This window comes from Pan paniscus, chromosome 14, assembly GCF_029289425.2.
Source record: "Pan paniscus chromosome 14, NHGRI_mPanPan1-v2.0_pri, whole genome shotgun sequence".
In the NCBI taxonomy this organism is placed as follows: Eukaryota; Metazoa; Chordata; class Mammalia; order Primates; family Hominidae; genus Pan; species Pan paniscus.
The window spans coordinates 19,489,183-19,503,986 of NC_073263.2; the positions used below are offsets into that span (position 1 = coordinate 19,489,183).

At 46.9% G+C, this 14,804-nt stretch overlaps 1 protein-coding gene and 1 non-coding gene across 10 annotated transcripts in view; one reads left to right on the forward strand and one right to left on the reverse strand.

Moving 5' to 3' along the window:
• Window positions 1-1,393, reverse strand: part of ZMYM5 (zinc finger MYM-type containing 5) — a 70,677-nt gene extending 69,284 nt beyond the window's left edge. For 3 of the 9 annotated variants that reach the window (XM_008958495.4, XM_034936388.3, XM_008958494.4), the window contains exons 1-2: window positions 1,142-1,279; window positions 74-141 (exon numbers count right to left, since the gene is read on the reverse strand). The gene's annotated coding sequence lies outside the window, so the exon portion shown is untranslated. Of the gene's footprint in view, window positions 1-73; window positions 142-469; window positions 799-943; window positions 1,076-1,119 lie in introns of those variants that run through there. The other 6 variants (XM_003833000.6, XM_063595898.1, XM_034936387.3 and 3 more) reach the window with 6 other exon arrangements.
• Window positions 1,394-12,861: 11,468 nt separating this feature from the next.
• On the forward strand, window positions 12,862-12,960 carry LOC112436937 (small nucleolar RNA U13). The gene has a single exon (XR_003025605.4). It is a non-coding gene; the product is annotated as a small nucleolar RNA U13 (small nucleolar RNA).
• The last annotated feature ends 1,844 nt before the right edge of the window (window positions 12,961-14,804 follow it).

Below are 14,804 nucleotides of genomic sequence, written 5' to 3' on the forward strand. Positions count from 1 at the left end.
CTCAGGAAGAACACCCTACTACTGCACTAATTATATTAGACAGCAAAGCGGGGTAAAAAAAAAAACAACTCACAATGGAGATATTTCCTTCTTAATTTCTGCCAAAGCCTCACGACATAGGCTTGAAGGTGATTCCTGGTCCTAGAATGAGAATTGAAAACCAATTTCGGTACAACCAATCTGGATGCACAACCAACTCAACACTGTGAGGTGGCAATGGGGTAAGAGGCCAAGGAGTTCCTGGGCTCTGCTACCCTCCCCCACCCTAATGTTACCGAGAAACTAAGTTGAAAAAAAGAATTATAGGAACCGCAACGACGAGACAAAGCTAAAAGTGCTTCGTCCAACTGCAGTACTGGGGATGCAGTGGGCTCGGGGATCCGAGGCCTGCTCCCAGGACGGGAGAGGGAAGGGTAAACGTCGTTTCGACGCCAGCAAGGGATTTGTATTCCTTCCTAAATTTGCCCACCCAGCGTCATCTCTGTCACTCCAAGCACCATTTCAGAGGTAACGGGCGGCGCGCGTCACCTCTGGGCCCACAGTTGCCTCAAGAAGTTGCCCTGGGGCCCCAGCAGTCGACGACAGGGCCCCAGATCCGCCATTAAACTCGCCCAGATAAGCAGCAAAGAGTAAAAGCCGGGCAGCGCCGGGGAAAAGATGAGCGAAGGAGGGGACCCAGCGGGGCAGAGGCAGAAGCCCTCGCCCGAAAAACCTGGGGACCTCGGCTCCGGCGGCAGGGTGGCAGCGCGGTCCTGAGAGCGAAGACCCGGCCGGGGCGCCCCTCCCTCGCCCAACCCCCCGCCCCCCCCCCCCGCCAGTATGCCTGCAGGAAAGAAAGAAAAATGCCCCGCGACCTCCCCGGGCGGCCGGCACCCCGCCCCGCCACCCCGCCGCCCCGCCTCCCCGCCGGCCCCGCGACCTCCGCCGCTGGCGACCGCCTCACCCAACCCTCCCGGCCTCGCTCGCACTCGCTCAGCCCCTCAGGCCGGACGCAAAAGCGCCGGTGACAGGAGGGCAGCCCCGAGCTGCCCTCGAGGCCCCGAAGCGGCAACGGCGACGGCGGCCGCGCCGCGGGGTATTAATCCCGGGTCGGTGGGAGCCTCCGGAGGCTGCTCTCACCCATCTCCGCCTCCCCACTCACCTCGGCCTCCGCCTCCTCCTCCGGAGGCTGCGCTGCTCCCAGCCACCCCCACTCTCAGCGGCCCTGGACTGGAAAGACAGCGGGGATAAGCATCACCCGGTTCTGGCTGCGGCTCCGCGGAACGAACAGGCCCATCCCGCTTCGGCGACAAGCACAACTCCGCTAGGTCCAGTCCCGGCTTTTCGCGCTGGTGAGGAGGCGGAGAAGCAGGGGACGGCGCGGCAGAGCCCGAGGAGGCCCCACCCTCCGTGCGCTCGTTGGCTGGCGAGGGAGACGGGCCTGGGCGCCTCGGGCACGCCCATTGGCTCCGACCGCCGTCCTTCAGGACGCCCCCTCGGTGGGGTGGTCCGAAGAGCTGTCCGTCAGGTGCGGGCCACACCCGCGGCCCTGCAGTTCCACTCCCGCCTGCCAACCCTCAACTCCCGGTCGGGTTGTCTCCCCGCCGGTCTCCCGCCCCCAGCTACCGGGTCCGCCAGGGTCAGGAGCCCGAGATTCGCCGCCCGTCGTAGCGGCCCGCTTCGGCCCCTCGGGGCCCGGGGCTCTCCGGGACCTACACAGCCCGGGAGACTCCGGCGGGGCCGCCTGCCCTCGCCCGAGCCCGGGGGCCCAGGCTGCGGCAGCGGCTCCCAACGCCTCTGCTCGAGGAGAGCGGCGGCCTGGATGCCCCAGCGCCCTCCCTGTCCAGTTCCTTGAAGGCCCCCAAGAGGGGCGAGGCCGGGGAGGTGCTGGAGCGGGGCCAAGTGAGCTTTCGGGGCCGCGGTTGAACTGGAGTCTTGAGTGCGCTGCGGTCAGTAGAGGCCCTTCCACCCTCGCCGCGCCCCGTGGGGAATAGTCCCCCACCTCCCGCCATGGCTGCAGCAGGAGGAGACGACGTCCTCCATTTTGTCGGGACAACTGTGGGAACTTGGGACCCCTCAAAACCAAACCCCGTGGGGCCAGGACTTGTCCCGGAAGCCCCGACTGGGCTCTGCCATTCGGACAAGGGAACAGCCCCAGCTGCCGGCGTCTGCGTCCGCGGGGCAGTACTGGTCGGGCGCGACGGTGGAGACACCCAGACGCAGCTCCCCGCCTCCATCAACCAAGATGGAGGGAGCTGCAGGCTCCCTTGGAGCTGGGCTCTCGCGGGTTGGAGGGGCTGAGGCCTGCCCTGGGGCGTCCCTGGGCGCCGCCGTCCTGTGCTCCGCAGCCCGGGGCGCTGGCCCTGCCTAGGCCTCTTTACTGCCTGCCACCGTCTCCTGGTCCGGAATGGTTGATGGAGACTCCATGGAGGCTCCCTCTACAGCCCGCTCCATCGCGGGGCGCACCCGCTGCGGCCCCTGGGGGGAGCAGAGTCAGGGACAGATGGCGCCCGGTGAGGGCGGGCCCCACAGGCCACCTCCACGAGGGGTCTTCTCTTTTGTTCCTCGTCTACACCTACGTCTTCGGCGGATGTCATGGTGCTGAACCATTTCCCGGACTCCACGTAAAGATGGAAGCGATTCCGCTTTCGTCTCGCCCTGGCGGTTCTTAGTGGGATTACAATTGAGGATGTTAGTTTGGATGAAAGTTGGTGAAATACTTACCTTATGTCTGGAAATACAGATAATGTGATTTTTAAAAAACACATTGAGCCCCGTTTTACTTCTGTGGTATGGTAAAGGCACAGGTTTATTCAATGAAAATCAGACGTTAACCATCTAATGCAGGGGTGGCCAATCTTTTGGCTTCCCGGGGCCACATTGGAAGAATTGGCTTGGGCCACACATAAAATACGCTAACAGTAACAATAGCTGATGAGCTAAAACAAACGAAAAAACCAAAACGCCAAAAAAATCTCATAACGTTTTAAGAACATTTACAAATATGTGTTGGGCTGCATTCAAAGCCGTCCTGGGCCGCATGCAACCCCCAAGGGCTGCAGGTTGGACAAGCTTGATCTAAGACAAAAGCATGTTCACGGATTGATGAGAGTTCTGTGTAAGCCTTTGCATATTGCATAGTGCTGTATGTCATGGATATGCCTAATATCACCTACATTTTTTAGGTCCTCAGTTACTCTTTGGAAATAAGTGAATTACATGTAATGTCATCATTTTAATGACTGCTGTAAATTACAAGCACTGACTACCCTGAGTTCGTGGAGAAGGGCTCCATAGAGAAAATTTGAAGGTCTGACAGAAACTTTAAATGGTAAGCTCAGTAGCCACTTGTCATCTATTTTCTGATTATCTTTTTCACAATTTTTTGGCATTGATACTGTTCAAAGATTAAAATTGGGTAACATTTCTTTTTCCTGATAGTGGCGGGAATGACAGGTTCATGTCCCAATGAAAACGCTCACCTCAGTATGCTGCCATGATTTCGAGGGTTGTCGAAAATTTAGGAAAAAAAAGTCTTCATTGTTCAACAAGATAGTGTCATTTATTGTAAATCTTTTGATAATTCAGGACTCCCGGCTAATACAAAGTCACAGCATTATGACCAAGTCTACACAAAGGGGCCAGATAGCCTGCCTTTGAATCGTACTTTATTACTAGTAGCTGTGTGATCATCTTAACAGATAAGTTACTTAAACTCTCTCAGCCTCACTTTTATCATTTAAAAAATGTAACAGATACTTAAGATTTTTTTTTTTTTTTTTTTTGAGAATTAAATGAATTGGCCGGGCACAATGGCCCACGCCTGTAATCCCAGCTATTTGGGAGGCAGAGGCAGGAGAATCACTTGAACCCAGGAGGTGGAGGTTGCAGTGAGCCGAGACTGCATCACTGCACTCCAGTCTGGGCAACACAGCAAGACTGTATCTCAAAAAAAGAAAAACAAAAAACAAGCAAAAAAAGAATTAAATAAATTATCACACATATGACACTTAGAATTGCACCTGGCACATTAATTAATAAAAGCTTGTAAATTTTGCCTGTCATTGTTAATTCCCAATCAGCACAGTGGTACACTAAAAAAAAAATTCTGGCCCGGCGCGGTGGCTCACACTTGTAATCCCAGCACTTTGGAAGGCCGAGACGGGCAGATCACCTGAGGTCGGGAGTTTGAGACCAGCTTGACCAACATGGCGAAACCCCGTCCCTACTAAAAGTACAAAAGTAGCCGGGCGTGGTGGTGCATGCCTGTAATTCCAGATACTCGGGAGGCTGAGGCAGGAGAATCACTTGTACCTGGGAGGTGGGGTTGCGGTGAGCCGAGATTGCACCATTGCACCCCAGACTGGGCAACAAGGGCGAAACTCCGTCCCAAAAACTAACTAAATAGGAAAAAATTCTTCCAGCCTAGGTAACATAGTGGGACCCAGTCTCTACAAAAATTTTTAAAAATTAGCCAGAAGTGGTGCATGCCTGTAGTCCCAGCTACTCAGGAGGCCGAGGTGGGAGGATCACTTGAGCCCAGGAGGTCAAAGCTGCAGTGAGCCATGATTGTGCCACTGCACTCCAGCATCTGGGTGCAGAGTGAGACCCTGTCTCAAAAACAAACAAAAAAAATTGTTTATAATAATATAATGACTTATTAAAGTAACATCAGCACTTTCTTACTATTGTAATATGAAAATATTTAATTCTTGGAGTTAATATGTAAAATAAACCGTAGAGGAAATGTAATTGGAACCAAAATTTATTTATTCTTTGAAAGTGGCTTAGTACAGCCAGGCGCGGTGGCTCACGCCTGTAATCCCAGCACTTTAGGAAGCTGAGGCGGGTGGATCACCTGAGGTCGGGAGTTCGAGACCAGCCTGACCAACATGGAGAAACCCCGTCTCTGCTAAAAATACAAAAATTAGCCAGGCGTGGTGGCACATGCCTGTAATCCCAGCTACTTGGGAGGCTGAGGCAGAATTGCTTGAACTTGGGAGGCGGAGGTTGCCGTGAGCAGAGATCGCGCCATCGCACTCCAGCCTGGGCGACAAGAGCGAAACTCCATCTCAAAAAAAAAAAAAAGTGTTGTCGTACAATATTCTTAAATTGTCATCCCAAGTAATTCATAGGGATATTAGAAACATAGATCAAAAACAACTGGGGTGGGGAAGAGAGAAAAGAGACTGAGGGAATTAATGCTTATCTTGGACAAACCAGTGAAAAGCTGTTTTAAGCAATAAATAATGAAAATTCATTAGAAGAGAAGGAACAGAATCTAAGATTGAAAAAGCATGAGATGACTGGTTGCTATATTTTTAAAAAGATCTCTAGAATCAGTAGGATGCTTTTTTTTTTCTTTGAGATGGAGTCTTGCTCTGTTGCCCAGGCTGGAGTGCAGTGGCGCAGTCTTGGATCACTGCAACCTCCGCCTCCCGGGTTCGAATGATTCTCCTGCCTCAGACTCTGGAGTAGCTGGCATTACAGGCATGCGCCACCACGTCCAGCTAATTTTTGTATTTTTAGTAGAGATGTGGTTTCACCATGTTGGCCAGGCTGGTCTTGAACTCCTGACCTCAAGTGATCTGCCCACCTCAGCCTCCCAGAGTACTGGGATTACAGGCGTAAGCCACTGCACCCAGCCTGAAACCAGTTTTATCTAAGACTGCTGAGATGGCTTGCTGCAACTTTAGGATTAATTTTGGCCACTGCCGTTGCTCACCATTTGGAGCTTGCCAGCTCCCCAGAACCTTACTAGTGCCAGAGAGCTTTCTCAACAAGCAATAGGTAACATTTCTCTTTTTCATAAAACCCCCAACCTTCTCTTTGTTCCTCAGACATGAAGAAAACCACCTGATCTGTGTATATGCCCCCAGCTGCAATTTTTTCTCTCCAAATAAAATGTTAGAGATTCATCTCTACATTTTTATTTTTATATCAACAGTTGTTTTACAAATACCTTTCAAAGGTATCAATTATTTTACTATGATGAGCACAGTCAAAGATTAAAGCTTTTGTAGTAGCTTTTGCTTTTAATCTATCCTAGGTATTCTATTGATAATCATAATGTTTCAACTTCGGTCATTTCAACTTTGCTTCTGAGCCCTTTTGATATGATCTGAGTCATCTTTCATATTTCCTTGCTTTCTGTTATAATGAGATGTTCCATCGTTGCCTACATTTCTTGACCCACACCTGAATCTGTCATTTTTTCAAACCATTGTTTTCTTTTAGTGGGACATAGTAGTTAAGGAGCAAAATCTAGAAGCTAGGAGTATTTATTGCTCTACGTGGTCATTGTTTATAGGCTTTTCAGGGAACAGAGCTAGGAATGAATATGTTATATTAGCATTATAACATGAATTCATACTGAACCACAGGGTTTTTTCTGAAACTCACTGATCTTACATTTGCATTTCTTTTGTCTCATGCCAAATAGTCCAGTTCTCAAAAATAGAACCAAATTATTATGATTATTATTATTTTTGAGACAGAATCTTATTCTGTTGCCCAGGCTGGAGTGCAGTGGCACAATATCGGCTCACTGCAACTTCCACCTCCTGGGTTTCAGCTATTCTCAGGCCTCAGCCTCTGGAGTAGCTGGGATTACAGGCGCCTGCCACCATGCCTGGCTAATTTTTGTATTTTTAGTAGAGACGGGGTTTCACCACATTGCCCAGGCTGGTCTTGAACTCCTGACCTCAAGTGATCCACCCTCCTCAGCCTCCCTAAGTGCTGGGATTACAGGCGTGAGCCACCGCACCCGGCCCATAAATCTTATTTGCTTTATCCTACACAGATGCCACTATCACAGAATAAAAATACATACAAATACCACCCACAATACAATTAATAAAAATAATTTAAACTTAGTTTACAGTTACTTTTTTCCTTAGAGAAATTCCAACTTACTATGCACAGTAATTTGAAGTGTGTAAAGTCAGATGGTGTTTCTTGCTAGATGGTTATGCTGCCAACTGGATACACAAGTTTTACTTGTTTCATTTTACTTTCTATTTTTATTGATTTCTTTTTTTAACTTAAATTATGTTCTATAAGTATATGAAATATTAACATGGAGTATGGGAAAAAGAAATCAGTGTTAAGATATTCTGACGTTCTTATATTTTGTAAGAGAAGGGCATGTATGTAAGTAGGTATTTTAAAATCAAATATATATTAGCTATATAAGCATAGCTACTAAAAGAATAAAAAATTAGTACTGGCCGGGCGTGGTGGCTCATGCCTATAATCCTAGCACTTTGGGAGGCCGAGGCAGGTGGATCACTTGAGCCCAAGAGTTTCAGACTAGCCTGGGCAACATGGCAAAATCCTGTCTCTACAAAAAAACAACAAAATTACCTGGGCTTGGTGGTACATGTCTGTATTCCCAGCTATTCAGGAGTGAGGGGCTGAGGATCGCTTGAGCCCGGAAGGTTGAGGCTGCAGTGGGCTGTCATTGTGCCACTGCATTCCAGCCTAGGCACAAAGGGAGATGCTGTCTCAAAAAAAAAAAAAAAAAAAAAAAAGAATAATTAGTAGTGATGGGAAAAAGAAAACTTGAACAATCACACAGGAGGCAGGATAATAGTCTATTACTGCCTAACAAATTACCTAAAAACTTAGTGGCTTAAAATAACAAATACTTATCATGTCTGTTATTGTAGGTCAAGAACTGGGAAGAAGCTCACCTGGGTGGCCCTGACTCAGGGTCTCTCATGAGGTTGCAGTCCACACGTAGGCCAGGGCTGCAGTCGTATGAAGGCCTGACAGGGGCTGATGGATCTGCTTATAAGCCCACTCATGTGGCTATTAGCACGAGGCTTCAACTCTTCTCTAGTTGTCTCCAAAGTGGTACACTGCCTTTTTTATTTATTTATTTTCGAGACAGGGTCTTTCTCTGTCTCCCAGGCTGGAGTGCAGCAGTGCAGTCACAGCTCACTGCAACTTCCGCCTCTTGGGCTCCAGCAATCCTCTTGCCTCAGCCTCCCAAGTAGCTGAGACTACAGGTATGTACCACCATACCCAGCTAATTTTTGTATTTTTTGTAGTTGCCCAGGCTGGTCTCAAACTCCTGAGCTCAAGCAATCCACCTGCCTTGGCTTCCCAAAGTGCTGGGATTACAGGTGTGCACCACTGCGCCTGACCATACACTGTCATTTCTCTTTCTCTCTTCTTTCCTTCCTTCCTTCCTTCCCCTCCCTTCCCTTCCCTTCCCTTCCCTTCCCTCCCTCCCTCCCTCTTTCTCTCTCTCTTTCTTTCTTCCTTCCTTCCTTTCCTTCCTTCCTTCCTTCCTTCCTTTCTTCCTTTCTTTCTTTCTTTCCTTCTTTTTTGAGACAGAGTCTCGCTCTATTGCCCAGGCTGGTGTGCAGTGGCACAGTGCACAGATCACAGTAGTGCGATCTCGGCTCACTGCAGCCTCTGCCACCCGGGTTCAAGCGATTCTTGTGCCTCAGCCTCCCTAGTAGCTGGGATTACAGGCATGAGCCACCACACCTGGCTAATTTTTGTATTTTTAGTAGAGACGGGGTTTCACCATGTTGGCCAGGCTGGTCTCCGACTCCCGACCTCAGGTGATCCACCCGCTTCGGCCTCCCAGAATGCTGGGATTACAGGCTTGAACCACTGCGCCCGGCCTTACACTGTCATTTCTATTGAAGTCATTAGAAGCAAGTCACTAAGTGCTTCCCACAGTCAAGCAGAGGGGAATTGGGCAGTAAAAATTAAATGGAAAAGTACCAGAGAATATGTGGACATATGTTAAAACTGTCACAGGCAGAAAGGAGAAAAAAAATAAGCAAAACAAAAATAGAAAACAAAATAAAATGCTAAAAATGAATATGAATAGACATTATGCTTGCCTATTGAAAGAGAAATACTTGAAGATTGGATTTTTTAAAATGGTAGCAATGTACGGTTTATGATATGCTGCAAATTATAATAACACAGAAAGTAAAGAGATAAAAAATGTATACTAGAGAAATATTAAGCAAAAGAAAGTGAAACAACAATAATGTATAAAATAGACATTTTTGCAAAGTGCATTACTAGGCAAAAGAAAGATTACTTATTGATAAAAAAGAACAATTAACTAGAGAATTCTAAGGATTTTGTTTTTATTTTATTTTTATTTTTATTTTCATTGATAGAGCATGGGGTCATGCTCTATCGCCCAGGCTGGAGTACAGTAGCCAACTCCTGGGCTCAAGCAATCTTCCCACCTCAGCCTCCTGAGTAGCTGGGACTACAAGCACGTGCCACCATGCCCAGCTCAGTTTAGAAACTGTATGCACCTTACATATGGAATCATTCATAACTATATGGTGAAACTGAAAAATCCATAATTATGCTACACTTTCATAAAGTCACGCAGAAAAAAAATCTCTTTAGCACATATATGGCTCTAATTTCTACTAAATGTAAAAAATTGATCTGCACCCAATAATGAGGAAATGACTAATTTTTCAATATGTGAAACATTTACACAAACTGAATACTAACTGGATCATAAGGGATTTCTCAACAAATATTAAAGAATGGATCATGTACACATGGCATTCCCTGACTGCAATGCACAAAGGAAAGTTAATAATAAAAAATCAGAGAGTAATATTTGGAGAAATTTTAAAATGCACATGTGTAGAAAATTTTAAGCAGACTCATGTATTTATTATTATTATTATTTTATTTTTATTTTTTGAGATGGTCTCACTCTGTTACCCTGGCTGGGGTGCAATGGTATAATCACAGCTCATTGCATCCTTGACCTCCTGGGTTCAGGTGATCCTCCCACCTCAGCCTCTAGAGTAGCTGGGATTACAGGTGTAAGCCACCATGTCTGGCTAAGTTTTTTTTTTTTAAAAAACGAGGTTTTGCCATGTTGCCCAGGCTGGCTGTGAACTCCTGAACTCAAGTGATCCACAGTGCCCATCCTCTGATTTGTTTATTAATTTTAAAAGTGGACTCCATGGCTAGGCACGGTGGCTCATGCCTGTAATCCCAGCACTTGGGAAGCTGAGGTGGGCAGATCAGTTGAGGCCAGGAGTTCAAGACCAGCCTGACCAACATGGTGAAACTCTGTCTCTACTGAAAATACAAAAATTAGCCAGGCATGGTGGCGGGTGCCTGTAATCCTAGGTACTTGGGAGGCTGAGGCAAGAGAATTCCTTGAACCCAGGAGGTGGAGGTTGCAGTGAGCCGAGATCGGGCCACTGCACTCCAGCCTGGGCAACAGAGTGAGACCCCATCTCAAAAATAAAAAATAAAAAAGTGGACTTCAAAACAATTCAAGGTCAAAGGAGAAATTTCAAACTTACAGAGTTGTATTTAAGACAATACGAATAATTATGTCTACCCTTTCATTCAGATTCTCTGATTGCTAACGTTTTGTTACATCTGCTTTAAAATCCCTTTTATAGACCAGGCGCGGTTGCTCATGACTGTAATCCCAGCACTTTGGGAGGCTGAGTCGGGTAGATCACTTGAGGCCAGGAGTTTGAGACCAGCCTGGGTAATATGACGAAACACCCCGTCTACCTAAAATACAAAAATTAGCTGGGCATGGTGGTGCATGCCTGGAATCCCAGTTATTTGGGAGGCTGAGGCACAAGAATCACTTGAACCCAGGAGGCCAGAGGTTGCAGTGAGCCAAGATCACGCCACTGCACTCCAGCCAGGGTGACAGAGTGAGACTCTACCTCAAAAAAAAAATAAATAAATAAAATCCCTTTTATAGGCACATACTTAATTTTGGAGATAGTTTCAGGCATAATGTCTCTTTATCTTTAAATCCTCAGCATGTGTTAAAGAACAAGAGCATTGCAGCCATAATGACAGAGCAAGTATCACTCATACTGATAGAATAATATTATCTAGTACTCAGATTGTATCAATGGTCCCAATATTTTCCATTGTGGACGATCCTCCTCCCCTGACCAGGATCTGGTCCAGGAACAGGTGTTGCATTTACTTGCCATGTCTCTTAGGTCTCCTTCAATCTGGAATGGCCCCTCGGCCTTTCCCTCTCTCATGACACTGACAGTTTTGAAGAGCCCAGGCCAGTGGTTTCCAGACAGAGTCAATTTTATTTATTTATTTATTTATTTATTTATTTATTTATTGAGGCAGAGTCTTGCTCTGTCGCCCAGGCTGGAGTGCAGTGGCGCGATCTTGGCTCACTGCAACCTCCGCCTCCCAGGTTCAAGCGATTCTCCTGCCTCAGCCTCCTGAATAGCTGTGATTACAGGCACGTGTCACCACGCCCAGCTAATTTTTGTATTTTTAGTAGAGATGGGGTTTTGCCATGTTGGTCAGGCTAGTCTCGAACTCCTGACCTTGTGATCCACCCACCTTGGCCTCCCAAAGTGTTGGGATTACAGGCGTGAGCCACCACGCCCAGCCCAGAGTCGATTTTAAACATATTCCTCTGGTGATGCTGTTGTTCTCTCCAGTTTAAGAACCACCACGTCAGAGGCGTCTTCCTGTCTGAACCATTCTTTCTGTTGCTCTCAGGAAGGCAGAAAGGTACAGCTGGGCTCACCCCATACTCATTTGGGCCTCCCACACCCAACCTCATGCCTGGCACCCAGTAGATACTCAATAAAAACTTGACTTGGTTGTTAGGTAGACCAGGTTTCCAGCCCATCTGTGCCACAGAGTGCGTTGGGCAAGGACTTCACCTTTCCAGGATCACTTCTCCCATCTGTGAATCTTGGTTTTTGGGTGGAGAGTGGGTGGGACTAGGTGATCTTTAAAGGCTCTTGCAGCTTTGGTTGTTGCCTCTCAAAAGGACCTCTTTCCTCCCACTCCAGGAGCTGGATTAACTGTCTTAGGTCTCCCAAGTCCGTGCCTCATTCATCAAATACTTATGAATCACCTATGAGGCGGAACCTGGGACTTGATTTTCTTTATTTCTTTTTCTTTTTCTTTTTGAGACAGAGTCTTGCTCTGTCGCCAAGGCTGGAGTGCAGTAGCGTGATCACAGCTCACTGCAACCTCAAACTCCTGAACTCAAGGGATCCTCCCACCTCAGTCTTCTAAGTGGCTGGGACTTCAGGTGTGCACCACCACACCCAGCTAATATTTATTTATGTATTTATTTATTTTTAGAGATGGAGGGTCTCGCTATGTTGCCCAGGCTGGTCTCTAACTCCTGGGCTCAGGAGATCCTCCCACTTCAGCTTTTCAAGTAGCTGGGATTAGAGATGTGATCCACATTGCCCGGCTCATTCCAATCTTCACTTCCATGGTCACATTGCTTTCTCCTCTTCTGGATGTCAAATCTCTCTTGGCATCCCTCTTGTAGGAATATATGTGATTGCTTTTAGAGCACATGCTGATTATTCCACACTTTCCCTAACTCATAATCCTTAATTTAATCATATTTGCCAATGTTTGCCATGTAAGAAAACATATACAGATTTTAGGGATTAGGACCTGATAGCTTTGGGGTCCATTATTAAGCCTACTACAGCTAGTGAGAGCTATTAAAGTTGGCTCCAAATAAACATATGAAAAAATACTCATCATCACTAATAATCAGAGAAACACAAATTAACATCATAATGAGATACAAGTCAGAATGGCTATTATTAAAAAGTCAAAATATAACAGATGTGGGTGAGGCTATGGAAAAAAGGGAACACTCATACACTGTTAGTGGGAATGTAAATTAGTTCAGCCCCTGTGGAAAGTAGTTTGGAGATTTCTCAAAGAACTAAAAATAGAATTGCCACCTGAGCCAGCAGTCCCATTACTGGGTATATACCCAAAGGAAAATAAATTGTTCTACCAAAAAGACATCTGCACTAGCATGCTCATCACAGCAAAGTTATCAGCCTAGGTGCCCTCTACCAGCAGATTGGATAGAGACAATCTGGGATCCTTTTGGAGTTCATGAGTGTGAGAACTGGGTATTCACCCGCATGTGTGAGATGTGCCACCCGCAAACCTTGTTATGACATCAGCACATTACTGAAAAAAAAAATCTGGTACATATGCACCATGGAATATTATGCAGCCATAAAAAATAATGACACTATTGCTGGGCGCAGCGGCTCACACCTGTAATCCCAGCACTTTGGGAGGCTGAGGCAGGCAGATCACGAGGTCAAGAGATGGAGACCATCCTGGCCAACATGGTGAAACCCTGTGTCTACTAAAAATACAAAAATTAGCTCGGTGTGGAGGTGCGCGCCTGTAGTGCCAGCTATTCGGGAAGCTGAGGCAGGAGAATCGCTTGAACCCGGGAGGCGGAGCTTGCAGTGAGCCAAGATCACGCCACTGCACTCCAGCCTGGCGACAGAGCAAGACTCCATCGCAAAAAAAAAAAAAAAAAAAAAAAAATTATGTTATTGTTTCCTTTGCAGCAACATGGAAGCAGCTGGAGGCCATTATCCTAGGTAAATTAACACCAAAACAGAAAACCAAATACTGCGTGTTCTCACTTATGAGAGCTAAACATTGAGTACACATGGATATAAAGATAGGAACAATAGACTCTGGGGACTCTAAAAAGCAGGGAGGAAAACAGGGGAAAAGGGTTGAAAAACTACCTATTGAGTACTATGTTCACTATTTGGGTGACGTGAAGGTTCAATAGAAGCTCAAAACTTCAGCATCACACAAAATATCCTAAATGAAACAAACCTAAACATGTACCCACTGAATCTGAAATTAAAAATAAATAAATAAAATTGGCTCCAGTGTCCTTTGTTCTTTAATTTTTTTTTTTTTTTTTTTTTTGAGTCGGAGTCTTGCTCTTGTCACCCAGGCTGGAGTGCAATGGTGCGATCTTGGCTCACTGCAATCTCCACCTCCCGGGTTCACGCCATTCTCCTGCCTCAGCCTCCCGAGTAGCTGGGATTACAGGCACCCACCACCATGCCCCACTAATTTTTGTATTTTTAGTGGAGACGAGGTTTCACCATGTTGACCAGGCTGGTCTCAAACTCCTGACCTCCGGTGATCCACCCGCCTTTGGCCTCCCAAAGTGCTGGGATTACATGCGTGAGCCACTACGCCTGGCTCTTTTACTTTTTTGAGATGGAGTCTCCCTCTGTCACCCAGGCTGGAATGCAGTGGCACGATCTCGGCTCACTGCAACCTCCGCCTCCCAGGTTCAAGTGATTCTCCTGCCTCAACCTCCTGAGTAGCTGCGACTACAGGCACGTGCCACTACACTGGCTAAGTTTTTATATTTTTGGTAGAGACGGGGTTTCACCATTTTGGTCAGGCTGGTCCCAGACTCCTGACCTCAAGTGATCTGCCTGCCCTGACCTCCCAAAGTGCTAGGATTACAAGCGTGAGCCACCTCGCCTGGCCTAAAATTTTTCAAAAAGTGTGATAAAATACATATAAAATTTACCCTATTAACTATTTTTAAGTGTACAGTTCGATGGTACTAACTTCATTCATATAGTGTAACCATCACCATCACCCATTTTCAGAACTTTTCTTATCTTGCAAAAAGTGAAGCTCTGTACCTATTAGACAATAACTCCCCATTTCCCCTGACAACCAGCATTCTACTTTCTGTATGTATGAATTTGACTGCTCAAGGTACCTTATGTGTCTTAGTCTATTTTGTGTTGCTAAACAGAATACCTGAGACTGGATAATTTCTTTTAAAAAGAAGTTTATTGGCCGGGCGGTGGCTCACGCCTGTAATCCCAGCACTTTGGGAGGCCGAGGCGGGCGGATCACGAGGTCAGGAGATCGAGACCATGGTGAAACCCCGTCTCTACTAAAAATACAAAAATTTAGCTGGGCGCAGTGGCGGGCGCCTGTAATCCCAGCTACTCAGGAGGCTGAGTCAGGAGAAT